We start from the raw sequence: 11948 nt of genomic DNA, 5'->3' as shown, positions 1-11948 counted from the left end.
TCTCTCTCACACATACAAACACACAGAGGCAGGGGTGGGATTAAAATTTCTTAACAACTGGTTCTGTGGGTGTGGCCTAATTTGTGGGTGTGGCTTGGAGGTCATGTGACTGGCTGGGCATGGCTTATATGTAAATATTATATTTATATAAATATTCAATTTTTTATTTAAAAAAGAGCAACTTTTACCCAAAATCAGGCAAAGCAGGAAGGCAAATTGAGTTGCTCACAGAATCACAGATTCAGTTAAAGATCTATCTGTCTGCAATCTGCTACTGAATAATAGAAGTTTCAGTCCTAAGGAAGGTTTGGCTCTGCTTAAAAGCAGAGCCAAAGATCTAAAGATTAGCTAAAAAGCAAGAAATCCAATGATTTCCTGCTTTCTAGCTAATCTAAATCTCCCAGCATAGCAGAACAGCTGATGGTTGGGGGGGAGGGGGAGGAAAAATAGCAACTTAGCAGGCAAGTTTTCTAGGTGAGGAGTGAGTGGGTGGGAAGGGTTCCTGTGGGTCATGTGGGCGATGCAGCCTTGTGTTCCTGGGAAGCCTGGATTAATTGCTTTGGTGGGGGGGGTGCTCTGGGGGTGACATTTCTCTGTGGACCACAAAAAATTTCTTGCGGACCACCAGTGGTCCGTGGCCCACTGGTTGGTGGCCACTGCCTTATAAGACAACATTCAGAACAAGCTGGACTGTCCCAGGGTGTTGACAGGGACAAGACCTAATCAGGCACCTGTGGCTCAGAAAACCAAATTGTTTCTTTTATTGACCATATCCCAGTGATAGCATAACTAGCATGCAGATCTAGTAAGAAGGGAAAAATAATATTATGGTCACATGGATGGGTTTATCTAAAATATGCCTATAATTTCTTCTGTATCAGCTGTAAAGCTCTGGACAAACCATGACACAATCCAGAGCTCAACACTGATGTCGGGCGGCGGTTGGGCGGCACTGCACTGACATCATCAGAGGCCGACAGGGACTGAAGAGAAGAAGATAGAGCTAGGAAAGGCAACTGGAGGCAAGAGGAGAATGGACAGCAGATGAAGATCTGAGAGGGACATGATGGGCATGATGGGCACACACACAGGACACACACATGGAGCAGAGCACAATCACAGGGTAGTAAGGTAGGCACGAGTGTGGGGTGGGAAGCTGTAAGGGATGAGTGGAGCTGATGTTGGTGTAGATGTAGAGCGGATGTTAGGCAGTTTGGGGGAATGGGAGGGGCGGAGTTAGTTTCTTTAAACCACTGAGAGGCAGTAGCTCTCAGCGCTGGCTTTGCTTGGAAGTACCCATACTCGCTGTTGCATAATTCTTGGTACCTGGAATAAAGTGAAGATTACTCCAAACTGTAAGTCTTGTGTGTTGTTTTTTCCAGATAGAGAACCAGGTGATCAGAGGCAACTGAGAGAAAGCTAGAAGGAGGAGGAGAATGAACAGCAGATGAAGATCTGAGAGGGACATGGTGGGCATGATGGGCACACACATGGGACACACACATGGAGCAGAGCACAATCACGGGTTAGTAAAGAAGGCAGCTGAGATTAGTTTTTTCCTTTGTATTTTCTTTATAATCTTTACATATGCAAATGTATATAAGTCCTGGTATGGTTTTGCTTATGTATACTCACAAAGTATCCAAAGCTTTGCTGGGGATGCAGAATATACTGTATATATGTAAATAAAATAATGTTGTATTTTCAAAGTGATTTGGTTGATTTACCTGAGCCCAATTTTGGACACCACACTATGCTATCTCCTCCTTTTCTAATCTATCTGACAAAACCCCGAAAAGGCAAAGGTTTCATCAGGATATACTCATTTTCACTTAGGCCAGTGGTTAGCAACCCATGGCTCTGGAGCCGCATGTGGCTCTTTTAACCCTCTGCTGCGGCTCCCTCCTTTCATCCCTCTGCCTTGCAGCACAGTGAAATTTAGTGTGCTTCACAATGGGGGAGACAGGGTCCCCTCCTACTCCAGGAGCCCATTATGAGACGGAGCCACAATGTGATCCTGCCCCACTTCCCCCTGAGAACAACAGCAGCATTGGCTGCAGGGCAGGGCAGGCCAGTGTCACGGGATTGAGAGCAGGTCACATGTCCAGCACCAACAAAGGCTGAAAATAGCTGCCCATCATTTCCTGCTGCAGTCTGTTGGAGAGAAAGAGAGAGAGGGAGGGAGGGAGGGAGAGAGGGACGGGGAGAGAGGGAAAGGGAGGGAGGGAGGGAGGGAGGGAGGGAGGGAGAGAGGGAGAGGGAGAGGGAGAGAGAGAGAGAGAGAGAGAGAGAGAGAGAGAGAGAGAGAGAGAGAGAGAGAGAGAGAGAGATTCAACTTGATTTGGCTCCATTTGCTCTCCTCTCTCGGCCTTTGCCCAGTTTTGCAAGGATTCAGCAGATGCTGCCTTGGTGATAGGCAGGGTCATCCCATACTTTGTCTGCCAAGTGTCTTCAGGGACACCTGGGGACTATATTTTTCAGCCACTTTGGACTGAGTTACAGGATGCATATGTGTGCCTGTGTGATTGTGCTGCTCCTTGGGATGATGCTTCTCTGAAGTGCATGAGGCGATCTAAGGCGGCAACTTCATGGCACTGTGATATAAAAGCTGGACAGTCATTCCTTTTGCAATGCAAGGTTTATGTTTGTATCTTTCCAGAGACAGAGAGAACATGGGCGAAGTTCCTGTATGCTTATTCCCTGGGGGTGGGGGTTGGGAAGTGGGGGTAGGGAGTGGGGGAGAGGAAGAGAAGGAGGGAGGAAGAGAGAGAGAGAGAGAGAGAGAGGTGAACAATACACCTGAGGCTGGTTATGGCAAGGGGTGGCTGGGAGGGGAGGGGTCAGGTGGGGCTGGGTCAGGCATGGAAAATAATTTAACATCTGGTTTTCTGCCCTAATGACTGGCTGGGTAGGCATGGCTGGGGGGGGGGGTCGTGTGACTGTGTGTGGGAGTGAGTGATGTTGATTTGGCCACACCCACCCAGTCATACCAGTTATTAAATTATTGGCTCATGGTCTTTTCCTTTTGGGGGGAAATGGGTCCAAAGGGCTCTTTGAGTGTTTAAGATTGTAGCGCCCTGACTTAGGCAAAGAAATATTTATTTAAATATATTTAAAGCTTCATCCCATCAAGAATTGCCCATTAAATAATTGCTCAACTGGCACCCGGCATCTTCTACTTTAGTTGGGAGTGATGCAGGGGTGGGCTTCAAAAATTTTAGCAATAGGTTCCCTGCCCAGTTGCTGGGTGGGTGTGGCCATGTTGGGTGTGGCCTAGTCAGTTTCCTGCACCATGGTGGTGGGGTGTTTTTGCCTTCCCTGGGCTCTGGAGGCTCTGGGATGGCAAAAATGCCCTCACCAGGCTCTGGAGGCTCTCTGGAAACTGGAAAGAGGCCTGTTTCTGGTCTTCCTGAACTTCTGGGAGCCCCATTTTTCATCCTCCTTCAGCTTCCATATGCACCCTGCACCTGCATCCAAAACAGGCTGTGTAGGGACTCCTGGGAGGGGTGGGGTGGGTGGGTGGGCTGTTGTGTGCTCTTGTATTGTTGTGGTTGAAGCTGAAGTAGTCATTGACTTGTAGGACATTGTAGCAGATTGTTAGGAATCTGTCCATCAATTAGTTGGGTTGGCAATATATAAACCAATAATATATGTTTGTAGCTTTAAGACAAAATCACTGTATTGATTTATACTATATTCCGATTGGCGGATTATATTGCAAATTACCATAAGAGGGAGCTAGAGATCATCGCTTGCTCTCTCTGACATTCTGTCTTTCTGATATTCTGTTGCTATCTTAGGTTCTCTGTTGTATTTATGCTGTGCTTATACTTCGATATCTTTGTTTACTATAAATGACAAAGGCAACCGGTAAGAAGACTTTGTAATTGGATATTCTTTAGACTGTTAAACGTATATGACCTGGACCATTTATTGGACTGTGCTATTTCTTAAAGTAAACTTTAACTCAATGTAATGTATCTGTGTGTGGCTGAATAATTATTCATAACTACTCTCATAAACGTTTTCATGTGCATATCCTTGTTACTCAAGGGTTATTCTGTACATAACATTGGTTATGGGCCCAGAGAGATATTGAGAATCGGTGTGAATATAGTTTCATATTCAGACAGCTGACTGTGGTTTATTGTTAAACTACCAATGGCACAAGAACAGTCAACCAGTATATCCCAGATAACTTGGTTGGATGGAACAAACTATGTTTCCTGGTCTATGAAATGCAGCCTACTTCTGCATAAAGACAGATTATGGACTGTAGTTAATAGTCCACCAGATGTAACAGCTTGGGACCCATTGAATGATAAAGATAAAAAGAAAATAGCTGACTTTAACTGGGATAATGAAAAAGCTCTTAGTATTGATTGACACTGACACTGAGTGATGAGCAGCACTGAGACTGACACTGAGTGATGAGCAGTTAGTCCATATTCATGGTGAAAAATCTGCTGCTAGGTGTTGGGACATTTTGAAGAAGATTTATGTTTGAGATAGTGTGGGTGCATGCATACACCTTAAACGTAAACTGTTTAGAGCCCATCTTATAAAAGGTGGCAATATGTTAGCTCATTTGGAATTTATGAAAATGACTTTAAAGAGCCACAAGAAAATGAGCTGATTTTCTCGGAGTTGCATCAAGTTTACATCATTCTTTCTTTTTTGGATGAAACTTATGATGATTATGTGTCTTCCCTGGAAGTTTTAAACAGAGATGAACTTACATTGACTGGCATAACTAGAAGACTGTTAGAAGAGTCAAGAAGAAGGCGAGATAGAAATGAACTGAGGGAAAGACAACCACAGGAAGAAAAACTGTCTTCAACTACCGATATTGTTAGGAAATGTTTTTCTTGAGGGGGTTAAAGGTCATATAGCCAGATACTGTAAAAAGGGTAAGAAACAGAACGCTATTAATATACAGAGAGCTTATAAAGATATTAGTTTAGCCATATCAAGTACAACTACAACTGTAAACCATAATATATGGGTAGTTGACAGTGGAGCATCGCAGTGTATAACTAAAAGTAAAGAGAGGTTTGTTAACATGACAAAGAGTAAACAGCATGTATCATTAGCCAATGGATGGAAACTCTGAGAAGCACAGAGCCGAAGAAGCAAGCCTGAAGATGATGAATGAGACTTCATCGAAACGTTGCCTAGATACTTTGAATCTTACGCGGGAGAAAACCCGAATAACCAAAGATCCATATGTGTGTGTGTGTGTGTGTGTGTGTGTGTGTGTGTGTGTGTAAATAAAACACATTCCATTCCAATTCAATTCTATCATTAATATGCATTAAAATCTTAACAACTTTAACATTTCTTTTCAATTGAATATCATACTTCCTTGGGAACACTTATAAACTTTCCATAGTTAATTCTTTCCCCCCCCATATTTCTCACTTATATTTTTATAAATCATTACTAATAATTAAAAATGTTCCCTTTTAATTCTCTCAATCATTTTAATTCATTTATTTATTAACAAACATCCCACTGCATTACAATAAATATTTTATCCATCATCATATTTTCTAAAGTTATTTCTATTTGTAATATAACAAAGCTATCTTATGTACCTTTGCAGAATCCCTTTTACAATTAAATTTTCACCCATTATCTCTAAACAAACTTATGGTTACAATCCTTATATCTTTTCCCTGTTTCTCCATTTCTTGTTTCCGTCTTTTACAACTTCCTTGCCTTGCCTTCTTCCCCCTCTTCTTCTCCCTCCCCTTTTTACCCCCTCATCTCTCTACTTCTAACTCTCTCATCTGTAATCCCCTCTTCTGTTGCTTTCTAATATTATACTTATCTTTCAAATTGTTCTTCTTTTTGGTTGTTTTTTCTAATCTTAAACCTTTCACTCTCTTTCCCCTCTTTCCCCCCCACTTAAAATTATTTGATCATTAAAGATGGCTTCTTCTTTGTCCCAATCTTCTTGTTCTGCAAGCGTTTCTTGTTGCTTCTCATAGTTCCAGATCTCCATTTCTAAGAATTGAAACATGAAGCCAAAAGAACTTCTCCTTCTTGTGCATCTTCTTTCCATTTTTTAAGTTCCGTTTTCAGTTCTTCTAAGAGTGATACCATTTTAAAAACTTTTAAACAACCATCCAGTTAATTTTAGTCATTTAGATGCAAAAACAAAAATCACCAAGTAATCCAAATAATCCAAGGCTGTTTCTACTTGCTTCTTTTTTCCACTTTCTCTTTCTGGGGTTCTATTATTTTGTTGCCAAGTTTCAGTTAAAATGTATCTTTGAGGAATCTTGTTAAAATTTCACTGTAAGTTCCTTTTAATTACAGTTCCATTCCTTAATTCCAGGCAGTCTCCTCCATTTTTCCAGATCCTGCCCTTCTATTCTTTTTTTTCTCCTTTCCAGCTTTTAAAAACTTTTAAATGTCCAGAAATCTTTATTTATCCCTTTGACTTTTATTTTCAGCTTAGATGCCTATTAATGTCAAAGTGGATTTTTTTTTTCAGTTTCTTGCTTAAGTCTCTTAGCTGTCAGTATAAGGAAGGGAAGAAAAAAAACCTAATCCTTTCCCTTCTCTCTCTCCTTCGAAGCTTCAAAATCTTTGGGAACAATGTTGTTAAGTTTAAATTCCAGGGTACCTTATTTGTTGCTTTTGCTGTTTGACCTGGTCAACCAAAACTTTCTCTTCTTATCTTCCTCCTGCACATTCTTTTCCGGTTGAGTTCTTCTTTGTGGTGGCCATTTCTGACCACCGCTACAACCGCCTTCGGGAAAGGGAGTAATGGCCAGCTGGGGAGGAGAGATGCGGCTCTCCACAACCCTGCAGGCAGTCTCCCCCCTCTTCACCACCTCTACGGGGTGGCTTAGCCCTGAAACTAGCCGACTCGGGGCGCTCCAATGGCGAGCACGGATCAAAGCCTCGGAGAGACGAGGTTTTGGTCTGTCGCCGAAGAAGCTCAAACCAGAAGTTCCCAGCTTTGGTTTCTGTTATTTAATGAAAACGAAGAAAGAAACATACCAGCATTTTGTAAACGGGCCAAAATTTGCTGAAAGGAAAAAGAAACAGAAAGTTATTAGCTTAGTAACAGATAATGGTACTGAATTTGCCAACAGAAAATTTGAAGCCATGTTACAGAAAGCTGGCATTGAACATGACTTCCGGTTTGCAAGGTTTCGGCGGCAGCAGGGATTCATGACACCCGCGCGATCCCTGCTGCGTTCGCCGCCAAGTTCCCCCGATCCATTTGGATCTGGGGGATATAGCTGCCCCGTAGAGGCAGCTGAAGACAGGGGGAGCCGGAAAGGGGTTTGGGGGTGTCGCAGACCCCTCCCCAGCTGGCAAAAAAACCCTTTTCCCGAAGCGGAGGAACGGCGGTCAGCAATGGCTGCCACGAAGAAATCTGCAGCGGGACAAGCAGGTGCAGGAGGGAGAAAGTTTGAAGAATTGTGAAAGTTGCTTTCAACCGGGACAAGGCAAAAGAAAGTGACCTGGAACCTTGAAGTCTGCTAAGTATATATTGTTTTTTAGTGAGAGTAACAAGCTGTGAATATTCTAAAAGGGAAAGGGGTTTTTTTGTTCCACTCTCCTTCCTAACATGATAGCGGATGGAAAAAACTCTTTTGGCTGTGAGTGGGAAGGGAGAGGGGGGAAAAATTGGAGCAAAATTTGAAAATAAGGAGAAGATTGCCTAGAATTTTAAAGAGTTACTAAACATCAATAAGACTTCTAAAAATATATATTTAAAAGAGAACTTTGTGATTAAACTTTAACTCCAGAAAGAGAAAGTGAAGAAGAAGGTATTTAAAAGAAACAGCCTGTTTGGATTGTTTGGTGATTTTGGAACTTTTGAGAATTATTAACATCTGGGTGGTTGTTTGGAAAAACCTTTTCTCTACACAATGGCATCATTTGTGGATGGACTGAAACTTGTATATCAAAAATATGAAAAAGAAAAGCAAGAAGGGAAAGATGTCCTTGGCACTCTTTTTCAATTTTTAGAAATGGCGGTTTATACTTATGTGAAGCAGAATGAGCAACAGGATGATGGGGACAAAGAAGAAGCCATCTTTGATGAACAAATAACTTTGGTTGGAGAAGGGAAAAAGAAAGAGAAAAAGGAAAAGAAGACTTTAAGATCTGGAAAAACAACCCAAAAAGAGAAGAATAAGGTGAAAAAAGGACATTATGTTAGGAAACAACAGAAAGAGGAAAACAGAAGAAAAGGGAGGTGGAGAGACAAGGGGTTAAAGAGGACAAAGAGAAGAAGAAGCAAGGGAGAAAGGAAGGGATGAGAAGCCTTAATGGTGGGGAGCAAGATGTGAAGAAGCAAAAGTTTTTTCGAGATAATGGATAAATCTTATTGAAATTGGGATTCTAGAAAGGTACATAAGATTGCATTTTTATATTTGTATTTAGAAATAATCATAGAAAATTGGAAATAATATGTAATTTAAAATGTGATAAAATATTTAATATAAACTAGTGAAATTTTAGTTAAGAAAAAGGGAGAACTATAATGAAATATGATTTAAGACATGTGATGTGGGGGGTAATAATTTTTGGAAAGCATAAGTGTTCCCACAAAGGCATGATATTTAATTGAAATGGATAAAATGTTTAAGATATAAATGATTGTTAATATTAATGATTAGATTATGGTATATTAGCGAATTTTTTTGTGAAATGAGAGATTTGAAGTAGAAGAAGGAAGAACATCATAATGAAATAATGAGCTATAATATGTGAGGTGGGGGGGGATAACTATGGAAAATAGGTGCTCCCATAAAAGTATGTGATTTAACTGAAAAGTAATGTGTTAGATGTTTAAGATATAAATGAATATCAATATTAATGAATAGATTTGTATTATTTTGGATAATATAGTATAATTTTAGAAAGTACCAGACAGAATCCCAATGTAAGTTATGTGTTTTATATTAAGTATTATAAATATAGGGGAAGGAGATAAAGGCATCATACTCCATTTAGTGTACAGGAGAAGTTTTTCTTCTTTTTTAAAGAAGAAAAATAAATGGATGGTTGAAAATAGAACAGACAAAGAATAATAAATATTATGATTCGAATTGAGAAGAGATAAATAAAATAAAATTGAGAAAATTTAAAAGGGAGGAGAAGTTATATAGAAAATTGAAAATGTTAATAAGATATGAAATGGTATGTAAAGTGAATATGAATTTGAATTTGTGTCTGTACCAAGAGTTATAACCCGGGACTAAGCAACTTTCAGAAAAGAGATTTTTTATGCTTTTATGTTTTGTATTTTTGTGTATCTATGTTTTGTATGTCTTTAAAAATTAATAAAATTTTGTTTAAATGAGAAAGCTGGCATTGAACATAAGCATTCTACTCTTTATAAACCACAACATAACTATATATTGAACGTAGAGGACAAACATTACAGGCTATGGCTAGGACTATGATTTCAGATTCTGGTTTATCAGAGAAACTTTGGGGTGAAGCAATAATGTGTGCTAACCATGTTTTGAATAACGTAGTGAATCCAATGACTGGTGAATTACCATTTACTCATTGGAATGGAAAAAAGCCAGATCTCAGTTATTTACATACATTTGGAACCCCAGAATTGGTTCATATTCCCACACAAGGTGAAAGGGACAACATAGAGTGAGACAATTATATTTTGTAGGTTATGAAGCTAATCATAGATCATTTAGATTTTGGGAGCCAGGTACTATTAATGTATATTGCAGTGCAAGTGCTAAATTTCTGGAGCATGTTGGCTGGAGAAAGCTTGAACAGGAATATAATAAGGTACAGGATAGTGCTGTTGTTGAGACTCCATTGTTTACCGATAATCCTAATGATAATAATATTGATGATAAAATAGTGGAGGAATTCTCAATGGAGGAATCCTCAATAGAAAAACCCTCTATGACTGTAGAAGACAAGGACCTGATAGGAGAGGTAAAGGAAGAGGACATGCCAACAACATGTACTGAGTTGCCTAGGAGGTCAACTAGGGAGAGATGTCCTCCTGACAGATTTCAAGCAAGCATTGTATGTCAGGTTAATACAGAACCTTCTAATTTCAATTAAATAAAACTATATCCTACAAAGGATCAGGTAGCTTAGCAGGAAGCTATGAATAGGGAGTTAAAATCATTAAAGGATTTAGAGGTGTATGAAGATGTAAAGTTACCACCAGGTGAGCGTGCAATAGGTTGCAAATGGGTGTATAAGATAAAGACTGGTGTGGATGTGACTATTACCCATAAAGCAAGATTAGTTGCTCAAGGATTTGCTCAGTCAGATAAGGACTATAATGAAGTGTTTGCACCTAGTCTGAGAGCAAATACATTGAGAGCAGCATTAGTTTGGGCAGCTAAGAATAAATGTAAAATAAACCATGTAGATGTTGAAACTCCATATCTACATGCACCTTTACAACTTACCATCTATATCATGGGTTGCCAACCTTTTGGACCTCAGGGACCACCAAACTCATAATTTTAGATCCCAGGGACCACTAACTGGTTCTGTGGGTGTGGCCTAATTTGTGGGTGTGGCTTGGTGGTCATGTGACTGGCTGGGCATGGCTTGTATGTAATTATTATAAATATTTATATAAATATTGATTTTTTTACATAAAAAAGCAACTTTTACCCAAAATCAGGCAAAGCAGGCAGATTGAGTTGCTCCCAGAATCACAGATTCATTCAGAGATCTATCTATCTGCCATTGGCTACTCAATCTGTCACATAAAATTTGCTTGCAAGCAAACTCACAAAATTAATTCACAACACACCATGTATGTAAATATTAATTTTTTTTATTTTAAAAAAGAGCAACTTTTACCCAAAATCAGGCAATACAGGCAGGCAGGTTGAGTTGCTCACAGAATCACAGATTCATTCAGAAATCTATCTATCTGCCATTGGCTAGCTCAGTCTGTCACATAAAATTTGCTTGCAAGCAAACTCATAAAATTTGCTAGTAAGCAAACTCACAAAATTAATTCATAACACACTACGTATGTAAATATTGAATTTTTTTATTAAAAAAAGCAACTTTTATCCAAAATCAGGCAAAGCATGCAGATTGAGTTGCTCACAGAATCATTCAGTTATCTATCTATCTGCCATTGGCTAGCTCAGTCTCTCAAATTTACTTGCTGTGAGTCTGCACTGAATTTGCTTGCTAGCAAACCTTCAGTCCTAAGGGAGGTTCAGCTGTGCTCAGCTAGAAAGCAAGAAATCAACTATTTCCTGCTTCCTAGCTAATTTAAATCTCCCGGCACAGCAGAACAGATGATGGCCAGAAAAAGGAAAAATAGCAACTTAGCAGATAAATTTGCCAGGTAAGAAGTGAGTGGGTGGGGAGGGTTCCTTTGGGCCATGTGGGTGGTGCAGCCTTGCGTTTCTGTGCAGCCTGGATTAATTGCTTGGGGGGGAGTGCTCTAGGAGTGAGATTTGTCTGCGGCCCACCAAAATTTTCTCATGGACCACCAATGGGCTGAGGCCCACTGGTTGGCGACCGCTGATCTATACGAAAAAACCATTAGGTTTAAAGGATGATGGAAAAACTGCTTATTGGAAATAAGACACCAATGAGTAAGGAATTTACACATAGTGATATTAAAAGTCCTATTGTTTGATAAGGAAATATATCAATCCTTAATCGGTAGTCTACCATATCTGGGTAATTGGTCTAGACCAGATATATCTTACAGTGTAAACCAATTGGCCAGGTATAGCGCTGAACCAAATGAAAGGCATTGGCAAGCAGCTAAGTGAATAATTAGATTTTTAAAACACACAATCCATTATTCATTATATTTAGAACCAAGTAATGAATTAGTGTTAACTGCATATGCTGATGCAAGTTTTGCTACTGATATAATCACTCGTAAGTCAACATCAGGTATAGTGGTAATGTTGGGTAATGCTTTAATAGGATGGAAGTCTATTAGG

The sequence above is a fragment of the Notechis scutatus genome, chromosome Z, assembly GCF_049901735.1.
Source record: "Notechis scutatus isolate UNSWTSFEM ecotype Mainland chromosome Z, rNotScu1.2, whole genome shotgun sequence".
Lineage (NCBI taxonomy): Eukaryota > Metazoa > Chordata > Lepidosauria > Squamata > Elapidae > Notechis > Notechis scutatus.
The sequence above is the reverse complement of the archived record's forward strand: the minus strand, read 5'-3'. Positions refer to the sequence as shown.